At 41.9% G+C, this 12,440-nt stretch overlaps 1 non-coding gene across 1 annotated transcript; it reads left to right on the top strand.

Annotated features, from left to right (window-relative positions):
* The first annotated feature begins 5,780 nt into the window (after positions 1 to 5,780).
* On the top strand, positions 5,781 to 5,914 carry LOC115846018 (small nucleolar RNA SNORA75). Its single transcript, XR_004036746.1, has one exon. It is a non-coding gene; the product is annotated as a small nucleolar RNA SNORA75 (small nucleolar RNA).
* The last annotated feature ends 6,526 nt before the right edge of the window (positions 5,915 to 12,440 follow it).

Genomic DNA, 12,440 nt, shown 5'->3' on the forward strand with positions numbered 1-12,440 from the left:
ATTAAATTTTCCACCCTTCCTGGTATAAAATGGGTGGAAGGTTAGATTTAGTTTGAGTTACAGAAAATAAAGAACTGTGACAATTTGGGGACACTTGAATTAAGGTCACAGAATCATATCTGCTATATAGACAGACAGTCCCCAACTTACGATGGTTTGACTTAATGATTTTTTTTGACTTTGCGATGGCGCAAAAATGATACACATTCATTAGAAATCATACTTCAAAGTTTGAATTTTGATCTTTTCCCTGGCTAGTGATATGCTATACGACACTCTCTCCTGATGCTGGCCGGGGGTAGCCACAGCTCCAGCCATGAGATCAGGAGGGTAAAAGACCAATACACTCACAACCATTCTGTATCCAGACAACCTTTCTGTTTTTCACTTTCAGTACAGCATTCAATCAATTACATGAGATATTCAACTGGGCTTTGTGTTAAATGATCTTGTCCAACTGTAGGCTAGAATGTAAGTGTTCTGAGCACAGTAAAGTCAGGCTAGGCTAAGCTATCATGTTCAAGAGGTTTGATGTATTAAATGCATTTTAACTTATGATATTTTCAACTTACGATGAGTTTATCGGGACATAACCCCATCGTAAGTGAAGGAAGAGCTGTACTTGCTGAGGAGGACACCCTTATTCTTCCTGTTTTCAAAGACAAGTTCATTTTCTGCACCGTATGCAGGAAGAAACAAAAGAGCATGTAACACCAAAACCATCTTCCAAAGATGTAGCTCTGTTTTGATGGAAGTCCCTTTCCTCCTAATAAGCACTCCGTTAGTTAGGGTTAACACTTCCTGCTGGATCAAACAGACTCTCAAATGTATAAAGGCTCAAACGCAGTGAAAGCTTATTTCTGCCTCAAAAGACAGTCCAAGGTGGCGTTCCAGGGTTGGAAGCTGATCTTCTCCACACAGTGATTCAGGCACCAGGTCCTTTCTATCTTGAGGCTTCACAATCCTCTGGCCTCGGCGTTGTCCACACTTAGCGGGAGAAGGGCTAAGAAAGCATGCATGAGGCCCACACAGTCCTTAAGGCCTTGGCCTGGAAGCGCACATAGCACTTCGCCACCCATTCTAATGACAATGATCAGATCCAGATACAATGGGGGAGGGGTAATGGGAAAATGTAGACTGGGACAACGTCTCCAGGTGGGAATCTACCTGCCTGCAGCAACTCTATACTATGGAAAAGGAGAATAAGTATAAGTTTGGGAGGACAGCTAGACATTTTTGCCCCAAATACCCTGGGTTTGGATAAGAAAAAACCAGGAGAACTTGGACGTAGAAAAAAGAGAGTGTTAAAAACTGCTACGTGCAGAGTACAGTGCAAAGGAAAACGAGTGGGATATTATCCACACCCTCTAGGAGTTCAGGCCAGGGAGGAAAAGGACAAATGCACAGTTAACTATGACATAAGATATGTACATAGGCGTATGTATGTGTTCAATTTTTTGATGAATGTAAGAATTTTCAAACCTTTAGGATATGCTCAGATCTGAAGAATTATCTTCATTTTCTTGAGATGATTGTCAAGCACTGGGTTTTCTGGGTACCAAAGGAATATTACCCTGCAAATGTAACTTGTTTTACAGGAGAAGCATGGCATTTGAGACTGCTTATTACCTGTCCAATAACCTTGACACTTTAGTTTTCTGTGAATTGAGGGTATATTTAATATGTAAGGTAGTAAATTTTCATGGTAAAAAAAAAAATCTTTGTAAACTAAGCAAGATCACAAAGGCACCACAATAGTGGATGATCCGGCATGAAAATGGAAAAATATCATGTACCTGAACAATTCTATAGAATGAGATTATGTTTAAAGTACCAAGAGGAAAGAGTTGGCTTTAATTAGTCATGTTTTCTCAAACACTGATAAGAGTAGTAATAGTAGTAGTAGCAGTTGTAATATATTCATCAAGCACTGTTCTCACATTAATTTGAATTTTCTCGTGGGATCAGAGCACCAGTATGAGGCTGGGTAGTATTATGTCGTCACGTTTTCAGGCCCAGATTAGTAAAGAAACTTCCCCTAGCTCATTTATACTGTAAGAGACAGAACTTAAATTTGAACCCAAGTCCTGAGTTTCAGAACTTGAACCCAACCCAACTCCCCAAAATTCTACCCTAAGGAGTTTTCACTTGCAAATCCATGCAACTCTATGCAACTCAAAGGGAAACAGAAATGACACAGAATCATGAAACATTTTCAATCAAACCTATCTTCCTGTCTCTCAGAAGTAATAAACAGTGCAAACACTTATAATATAAAAAGCAATTGTTCAGGGGTTTAATATCCAATCTCTTCTATCCAACTTCTCAACATTGCAGTCAGTGGTCCTGTTCTCTCTCCACACTCTCTCCCAAGACAATCTCATGGACTCCCTTGAATTAAAACGCTGTTGATTTCCATTGATTCAAACCTTCATCCATATTTTCTACCTGAGGGCTGAACCTTACCTCTGTGCCCCTGTTTCCTTTTGCCTAAAGTGACAAGGTTGTGTTCCACCGACAACCACGTGGACCCTGAATTCTCGATTCACCCCCCTAAACCCGCCCTCCTGCCCCAGTACGCTCTTGCCTTGGTGCAGGGCACCACCACCTACCCAGCTACTCAGGCCAGGTACCCGAAAGTCATCCTCATTTTCCAGCATCATCGCAAGCCACCGAGCCCAATCCAGAAGCAAGTTTTCTCAGTCCTGCGTCTAAAACGCGTATCCATTTCATGTACTTCTTCCCACCCGCACCACCGCCATGTCTCTACAACACCCCTTCTCTCCTGGAGGACGGGCACAGCCTCCTGACCTGACTCTTGGCTTCCACTCCTGCTGTGCTCAAAGCCAGCCTCCACAAGGCAGCAAGAGAGTTTCTTAAAATGTAAATAAGCCCGTGATAGGTCCTTGCCTTAAACCTGCTTAAAGGTTCTGTTTGCAATTCAAATAAAATCCAAACCCCATAGAGCCCTGTAAGTTCCAGCCTGGATCTCACGTTTGACCCTGTGGACTTTTCGCTCCATGTTTCTCCCATGTTTGTCCTCGCCCGACATTGGCCATGACGTGTGTTGTTTACTATGTTCCTTCTCTCCTACTTCCCATCACCAAATCCTTCTCTTTTTCACATCATGGCTTGACTATCAGAAAGGCCTTCCCTGACCATCCTTCCTAAGAAAGATCCCCAACTCTGGTTTGTTCCTTTATTTCACCCCCTTACTCTTTCCCTTTGTAACATCTTCCAATAATTATGATATTTTTATTTGTCCATTTATTTACTAACCTTTCATCCATCTTCCCCACTTGGATGTAAGCTCCATAAGGGCAGGGGATCTGCTTGCTTTGTCCATCACTGAATCACCGGTGCCAGGAACCGTGTCTGTCTTCTGGAAGGTGCCCAGTACATGTCTGTTAGTGAAGGAATGATGGTACACAAGAACAAGAAGATGAATAAATGAATAAATGAAAGAGGTGCATTTCTCTTTCATGTGAGGAAACTTTAACATAAATAAATTTGCTAGTTAGAGATATAGCATAATATATAGACAGCTTACTATTTTTTTATTTTTTATTTTTTCGCGGTACGCGAGCCTCTCACTGTTGTGGCCTCTCCCGTTGCGGAACACAGGCTCCGGATGTGCAGGCTCAGCGGCCATGGCTCACGGGCCCAGCCGCTCCGCGGCATGTGGGATCTTCCCGGACCGGGGCACGAACCCGTGTCCCTTGCATCGGCAGGCGGACTCTCAACCACTGCGCCACCAGGGAAGCCCCAGAGTAGCTTTTTATAAGATCTCAAAACTTAGTGGCAGCAGTTAAATTTTCAGGAAGGAAAGCTGACTCAAAAGAGTAAGCTGTCGGGCTTCCCTGGTGGTGCAGTGGTTGAGAGTCCGCCTGCCGATGCAAGGGACACGGGTTCGTGCTCCGGTCCGGGAGGATCCCACATGCCACGGAGCGGCTGGGCCCGTGAGCCATGGCCGCTGAGCCTGCGCGTCCGGAGCCTGTGCTCCGCAACGGGAGAGGCCACAACAGTGAGAGGCCCGCGTACCGCTAAAAAAAAAAAAAAAAAAAAAAAAAAAAAGTTACTGTGCTATCTACATGTAGTGGCACTTTTTCTTAGCACAGTTTCTCAATATAAAATGGTAGCTACTACTTTACTGAATATGAACCTGAACTAAATGAAGTGAATGTCAAGCATCTAGCACCATGTCTTATACATGAAATGTTAGTTTCTTAGAGAACACAGCCTGTGATCTAGACATTGATCCAGGAGCCAGAAGGACTTATTTCTATACTTGGGTTTCCCACTTACTTGCTCTCTGACCCCTTAGCCAGTCTTTTTCTTATTTCTTTACTTAAGGGAAATACTCCACCTTTTTCTAAATATAAAATTCTCTCTCACATATTAGCTTCTATTGCTAGTGTTATAGGATAATAATAAATTGCTTTAAGCCCTAATTTGGGGGCTTAAATCCATCATTGTCTCATCTGGGAAAAGTTTAAGGTAGTTTCTTAATGAACCTTAATAGTGGCAAGAAAAACAAAAATTAAAATGCTAACTTTTTCCAAATGATATTCTAGTACAATTTCCAAAATATGTCAATCTGTAATTTGTAACCACTTTTAAACATGGCTTTCAAAACTCTGCAAGCCCATCTTTTCCAACCTCTTAGTTAACTATTTAATAACTGCATACAAGTGTTTGAGAATCACAGACCTGAAGGAATCTGCCCCAGGCCTACAGGCAGCACCTGTGTTTGGGTCAATGGAGTCTGCTGTCATATGTAATCAGTTGGCTCAGAAGGACTGCTAGGGGGTTTGACCTTTGTTTCTTTTGGGAGAGGAACTGTGCTTTGGGAAGACTGTCAAAGGAAGCTACCCTCCCACTTTCTAGAATCACACTGAGACTCCATCCTCCACTCTGAACACATGAAAGGGTGACCAGCTAATGAAACCCCATCTCATCGTGATTTAGCATGAAGTAGAAAGTCAAGGGGACCTATTTAATAATCAGTAACTTCATTAAAAAGGAATCAGTTACCCTCATTTGGAAACATCTGGATGAATTATGAATACGCCCTATGGTAAGATCAGAAACTTACCATAGAAAACTTACCAAAGTTTTCAAGTTTATTAGAAGGAGGTCAGAACGCGGAGAGCAATTAGAATTCTAAAATCTCCAGTTCTCCACTGGATCCTCATTTCCAAACTAAAGATGAAAGTAAGATGGAACTAGCTTTTTTTCTCCCCAAGTTAGACATCGAGGCAAAGAGATGTTATCGCTTTAATAACTGAACTGTAATCATGAACATGTTCAGTGACTCAGGGAAAAATAATTCAACAAAGGCCCTCTGCCCTCCAAAAATCGCCACTTTTGGAAAAAGGCTGTAGGTCAAGTGAGAGAGATGAAAGATGGTCACACTCTCTTTGACAAGATTTGAACGATAGGAGAGGCCTTAAGAGAATGGCGGCTTCCACGTCCTGTCTCTTGAATACTCACCCTTGAAGCCTTGAGCCTACTATGACAGCCACATGTGGAGGTCATTTACAGTAGAAGGCAGCAAATTTTCTGTAAAGGGTCAGATAGTAAGTGTTTTGAAGGATATAGACAACATTTAAAGAGAGTAGACAGAAAGTAGACAACATTTAAACAAGTGTGTGTGACTGTGTGCCAATAAAGTTTTATGTATGGATACAAATTTGAATCTCATATAACTTTCAGACTTCATGGAGCTTTATTCTTCATATTTTTTTTAAAAAACACTAATAAATTTTAAAACCTTTCTTGTCTTCTCATTGAGCTCCTTTCTGTCGATCGGTGACAGTTTAGGATTCGCACGAGAAGAAGAGACAATTCACAGAGCTAGCATTGTTGCCTTCTGTCTTCACAGAGGTATATTCAGCCGTTTTGTGGGACATTCTGAAAAGAAAAGAAAAAAAAAACCTTTCTTAGCTCACAGGCTGTACAACAGGCTGCAGAATGCTTTTGACAGAGAGAGAAAAAGATGTTCATGAGCCCTCAATTGCTCCAGCCCTCAGACATTTGCTTTCCCAGCTGAGACCCCAGCTATCAGGGCAAGATGAGTCATCTGCACTGTGCCCTATCCAAGTTCTTGGTTCCCAGAGCATGAGATATGATAATAAAAATTTGCTTTAAGCCCTAATTTTGGCCGTAGTTTGTTAAGCAGCGGTAGATAATCTAACTGGGATAGCCCTTACAACAAAGACGACAATGAAAAGCTACATTTAATGTTTTTTGAAAACTTGGTGACCATCTCACTGGTCTTATCCCTTACAAATGCCCTTTTCCCTTGGGTCACATGAATCAACAATTTTGACTGTACTGATCAAAATAAGTAATTTTCTTGGGGCCGTAGACAAAACTCCATTAATAAAATGAGCAGAGTTTCCATTTAAAAATCACATTGAAAGGTATGCATTATGTGAAAATCCAATAGAAGGTGTGTTTTCTGATTTTGCCATTAGCAGTGAGGCAACAGATGAAGTTCTCAACTTCCCAAACCTAGGTTTAAGAGAGCAAAGTGTTTCCTTTATTACCCTATCTTCACGGATCTATTGTTTTTGTCACCCAGCTTTAATTCTTTCGTCTTCTGGTAACGCTTTGAGTGTATCCATCTCTCCACTCTCAGCCCCCCGGGGCTCTGGGGAAGCTGACAGACAGGTATAGCACAGAACTCATGCCTGAGGCCATCTGAGTAGAGCATCCTCCTGGCCAGAGAAATTGGTTCCACAACTGCCACACATACCAGTCAGAGACAATTTGGTTCAAGCGACTTTGGTATTTCTGAGAAAGAACTCTCACTCTTTTTTTTCTTCTAGACTGAAAATTATAAAAATAAAAGAGGCTGGAGTTTGGACCCTCTTTTGCTAACATACCCATTCTAAACCTAAAGTTCCTCGGCATATATCTGGTGAAAACCATCATTCGAAAAGATACATTCACCCCCAATGTTCATTGCAGCACTATTTACAGTAGCCAGGACGTGGAAGCAACCTACAAGTCTAAACACAGAGGAGTGGATAAAGGAGATGTGGTACATATATACAATGGAATATTACTCACCCATAAAAAAGAATGAAATAATGTCATTTACAGCAACATGGATGGACCTAGAGATTGTCACACTAAGTGAAGCAAGTCAGACGGAGAAAGACAAGTATCATAACAATATCACTTATATGTGGAATCTAAAAAAATGGTACAAATGAACTTATTTACTAAACAGAAATAGACTCACAGATGTAGAAAACAAACTTATGGTTACCAGGGTGGGAGGGGGGAGGGGAAATTGGGAGACTGGGATTGACATATACACACTACTATACATAAAATAGATAACTAATAAGAACCTACTATATAGCACAGGGAACTCTACTCAATACTCTGTAATGACCTATATGGGAAAAGCATCCAAGAAAGAGGGGATATATTTATATGTATAACTGATTTACTTTGCTGTACACCTGAAACTAACACAGCATTGTACATCAACCATACTCCAGTAAAAATTAAAAAAAAAAGAAAAACAGCTTAAATGCAACCGTAGGGATGGGAAGTAAGAGATGTGGAAACACATGACATTTTGGTATGCTCCATTGAGTTATAGCTCATCTAGTAATATTCCTAAATGTTTTATCTTACCTTAGCCCCCAAATTACCTCTTTGCTTCAATTAGTTGAAGTCCAATTTTGTGAAAGTTGCAACAGAAAGTGCCCTGAGTCACCACATGGAAAAAGCCTTTCTTGCAGCGGAATATTCATTTCTTTACTCTTTATCTAATACTTTTGGAATTATATCAGGGCTATTCCAGGCGTGGTGATAGGACATAAGAACACAAAGACCAGTAGGCACAAAGTCCACTGCCACCAGCAGCTCACCATCTAGTAGTGAAAACAGATGTATAAACAAGTAATTCAGATGCAGTGTGATAACAGTTGAACAAGACTGTGGCCTGAAGGAGGAAGTGATCCACCATGGCTGAGTTGACAGTAGAAGGTGCCCAAAGGAGACAGCAAGCTGGGTGGGGGAGGGGTGGCAGGTACAAACGCTCTGCACCCAGGTTCTCAGCAAAGCTCTTTGTCTGGAGAGCTGCAAGCGTTTCCAAGTCACAGAATCGCCACGTGCAGAGGAGGAATTTGGAGAGATGGGCCCTTCTCAGGTCAGGAGAGGCCTTGGATGTGACACCAGTGGTTTGGATTTCAGCCTATGGGCAGTGAAGGATCATAAAAGCATTCTAAGTAGGGGCAGAAGAGGTAAATCGATCTGCCAATAGCTTAGGTAAAGGGACACTCCTCATGACACCATGATAAGAGCCCGGGCTAAGGAAAGGCCTGGAGGCTGAGGGTAGAAACCAGAAGCCAAAACTGCTAAAGACGCCTCATCAATACATTTGAGACTGTCCCCAGGAGTGGGAGAAATGAAAAACTCTCAGACTATTCAAACTTAAAAGGTGACAAAAGTAAAGATCTCCCTATTCTTCATTCCAGCTGCTCCTGTTCTGTATCTTATAAATGCTTCGTGTTTTCTTCCTCTCTGCTACCATCTCATTTCCATTTTCCCTCAAGAATGTACAATTTGGTAACTTCCCTTTTTAAAAAAAAATTATCTTCTTTTATCTTCTAATAAACCTTTGGTTTATATGTGCTCTTTCTCTCTTCCTTTCTTTGTCTTTCTTTGTGTGCGTTTTTGTTTTTGTTTTTTTGTTTCTTCCTCCAAGCACTCAGAACGCGTCTAGGGACGTAAGATTCCGGGAGGGATTGGGGAGCAGCATTCCTTTCCGCTGCAGAAGGTCCCTGGGAAGCCAGGGTGAGGAAGGAAGACGTCTCAAAACCTCAGCACTTTCAGGGCGCCGACCCTCCACATCGTGGACACGTGGCCCCCACCAGCACATGGTGTAGGAAGCTGCATCTCGGTTTAGAAGATGCAAAACAGCTAATGGAGGGCTCAAGTGTAGTTCCCCACAAACCTCGCTGCTTCTGATGTGGGCGGAAGTGAGCTCAGCCCGCGATGCTCCGCTGCTTCCCCACCCCCGGGCGGTGCAGCTGCAAAGTGTGTGCTGTGAACCTTGGGAGCCACAGAGCCGTGACTTTGGCTCTAAGTTAGGAACAGAGAGAACAGAGGCCCCGGGGGACTTGACCAGTGGGAATATGGCCCTTTGTCTTCCTGCAGGATGCCTTCCTCACCCACAGCTCAGAGCTCCTTGGAGCAGTACCTCCAGGGCGCTGAGAGCACTTCCTCTGTGAAGAAGGGGCAGCCCCTCTGCTGAGATCAGAGGTGAGATACTCACAGGAAGTCAACGGTTCGCTTGTTCACAATATCTGCGGGCTCGCAGCCAGGCCTCTCTAGCTGCCTGGTGAAGCCTCTGAGTGGGACCGGGGGCCGGTTGCATGCTGGGCCTGCCCTGCCCACCCGTGGGCTGCTTTCCAGGGCCGGTGGAGGCGGAGCTGGAGCAGGAAGCACAGGCTGCTTCCCAGGCGAGGCCCGGCACCAAGATCACAGCCGGGCAGCTGAGTTCGGTGCCAGGTAGAGACCCTGAGGCCGTGGCAGAGGCGGGAAGCAGAAATGCTCAGCCCTTCACGTGGCAATAGATCTCCCTCACGTGTGTGTTTCATGCACGGTGGGGACTGCAGCTTCCCTGACACACAGCCAGGGCTCACACCCATCCCTGCCCCCAGCTGACATATACATCCTACCTCTGGACAGGATCCTTCCTCATTTAAATAAGAAGGTATGATTTGAGGACATCTAGAGTGGGTTGAAATGCCTACTACGCCTAGAAATAAATGAGTGAGGGAGAGAGCCCCCCCTGTTACCATGGCACTGAGTGTCTGTTCAATGGAAAAGTGATGATTGCAAAGAAGGGGGGGGGGGGACATCGAACAGGACCATGCCAGTGACGAAATGACTTACAGTCTCAAGTATATGGTGAAGGAAAATGTATATTCTGACCCTAGTCACCTGATTAAAGACTAATGAAGGAACTCAATTCATTCTATAGGATTTACCCTCCTGGTCCCAACAGATCCAAAGGAAAAGGATCCCTGCAAGCCAGCTTTTTTGTTTCTTTTTTTTGCTGTTTACTTTAATTTTTGTTTCTTTGAAAGACAAGAACCAGGTCCATGTTGTACTGTGTTTGAAAACAGCGATGCTCTGCCTGAGAATGTAAATGCACTTTGGGTTTCTGGATAAAGGGGTGAATCCCACAAACAGGCAGTGTTTCCATGACAATGGTAGAAACAGCTGTTTTGGTTTGAAGCTCACAAATGTCAACACACCGTAGATACTAGATGTCCACAACAAATCACGTGCAAAGGAGATTGTGTGCAAAACTGTACACAGCTGATGTGTCCAACTGTAATTAAAAGGAAATTTTTTTCTAGCTTTTGAAAGTTGGCTTTTAGAAAAAGTCAATTCTCAATATTAAATGATATTCGGGATTGTATGGTAAAATTTTATTAGGTATGTGGTAATGGCATTATGAGGATACAAATGTGAATGTAGGAGAATGTTCATAATTTTTGTACACTCTGGTTGAAGTCTTTAGGAGCAAAGTGTCCTGTTGTTTTTATAATGCTCCGGAAAAAAAAACATCAAAGAGATTAAATTGAGAGATTGATAGATAGGCAGACAGACAAAAAAAATACAGCAAAATGCTGAGAATTGATGAGTCTAGGCGTGGTATGTGGGTGATCACTGTACAGTTATCTTTATTTTTGTTTAAATTTTCATAATACAAATTTTGAAAAAGAATATAGGTAACACACATGCAGATTTACCTTCCAGTTAACAGTATCTAATCATAGCTATTTGGTAGTCACGCTCTAAAATATTCTCATTCAGTATCACATTACTAAGTAGTATTCACTTTGCTAGTCTGTTAAAAGCATGTACAGCTGAAGCTCAGTTTAAAAAGATGATTCCAAATACACATTCATGGACAAACTTATCCATCTTCCTATAAAATGTGTGTGTTTATTGACAGATATAAAGGGAGGTTCTGTAGAGCACATTCTGTAAGATTCTATTGACATCAAAGTGTGTGTGTGTGTGTGTGTGTGTGTGTGTGTACACGAATGTATACATAGAGATGACTATTTGGCAGGAGACAAACAGGGCTTATCTCTGAGGGTTGCATGGTCAGGTGATATTCTCTTCTTTGTACGTGTTAGTCTTGCTTGGTTTTTTACAATGAGTGTTCTATCATCTTAAAACACAAAAGTATCAAAAAGCAGATAAACACATTGGCTTTAATCCTGTCCTATTTAAGAAATACATGAACGTGTTCACCAGAAACATAGTCTATGTACACAGTACACAGGTATGAAGTTGACTTTCTCAAGAACAACGCAAAGGCATGGAGCTATTTTTATGTTGTACTTAGACTCATATTTCTTCTTCTTTTCCACTTAGGATAGCATTTGAGTATGTGGTTTTTATTTCAAAGAATTTGAAATGCTAAATAAGTAATGTTCTCCAACACTGTATTTTCCTCTGTACCTAAGGAAAGAATTATTCATAGACCGAGGCAGGCTAAACCATGAGAGAAATAAGTCAAACTGACTGTTACATTTTCAACGAGTCTCTTTCTACTCATTGAAAGAATCATCATCAAAGCAGGTCTGTACATTTCTCACCTCATGGTATATCTTATAAATGAATCTCATATGCATCGTTTTCATATTGGTGTACATAATTATGAAGTGGAATAAGCTCAAAGTCACACTGTTGTATCGTGTATATTTTCCTCATCATGGTTATTACAAGGATGACATTTATCCTTAATTTTTAACATCTTCTGCCATATTTATTAGATGTTCTCCATGGCTAGACTTGGACCCCACTTACAAAGTGGTTCATTTAAATATTTTAAAAACTTGCAACATGCAACAAGCAGAACAAGCTAAGAGCTCTTGCTTGGACAGAACAGAGCTAACTTTCTTACCCTCTCCCTTAGTGGATTAGAACATGCTCAATGCTGTTCATGCCAATGTACTCAGGGTAGCTCATGCAGGAAAAAAAAAAAATAGTGAAGTGACACAATTACTAGTGCTTTTCTTTCTGGTTTATTTCATTCGTCCTTCTGAGCAAACCCATTCTCAAGTAAGGATCAGAAAAAATCCTTAATAGTGATATAGTGATGGAGTATTCAACTAAACATCAAAGATCTAAAATCTAGACTTATTTCTGCTCTTAATTAGCTGAGTGATTTCTACAAATTATTTGACTGATCTGTCAGTTTTGTAACTGGGAGAACAAATGATTTGGACTGGGGGGATCTCTAAGGATCTAATGTGCTGAAGTTAAAATCGGGAAAACATTGTCTCCATGGAAGAACCAATCTCCCCTGGAGGGACGAACATGAAACAGAAGTACAGTGTCAGCACAACCAGGTTCTAGAGCTGCAATGGCCCCGGTGGATACATCAG

This window comes from Globicephala melas, chromosome 1 (assembly GCF_963455315.2).
Source record: "Globicephala melas chromosome 1, mGloMel1.2, whole genome shotgun sequence".
NCBI classification, from domain to species: Eukaryota; Metazoa; Chordata; class Mammalia; order Artiodactyla; family Delphinidae; genus Globicephala; species Globicephala melas.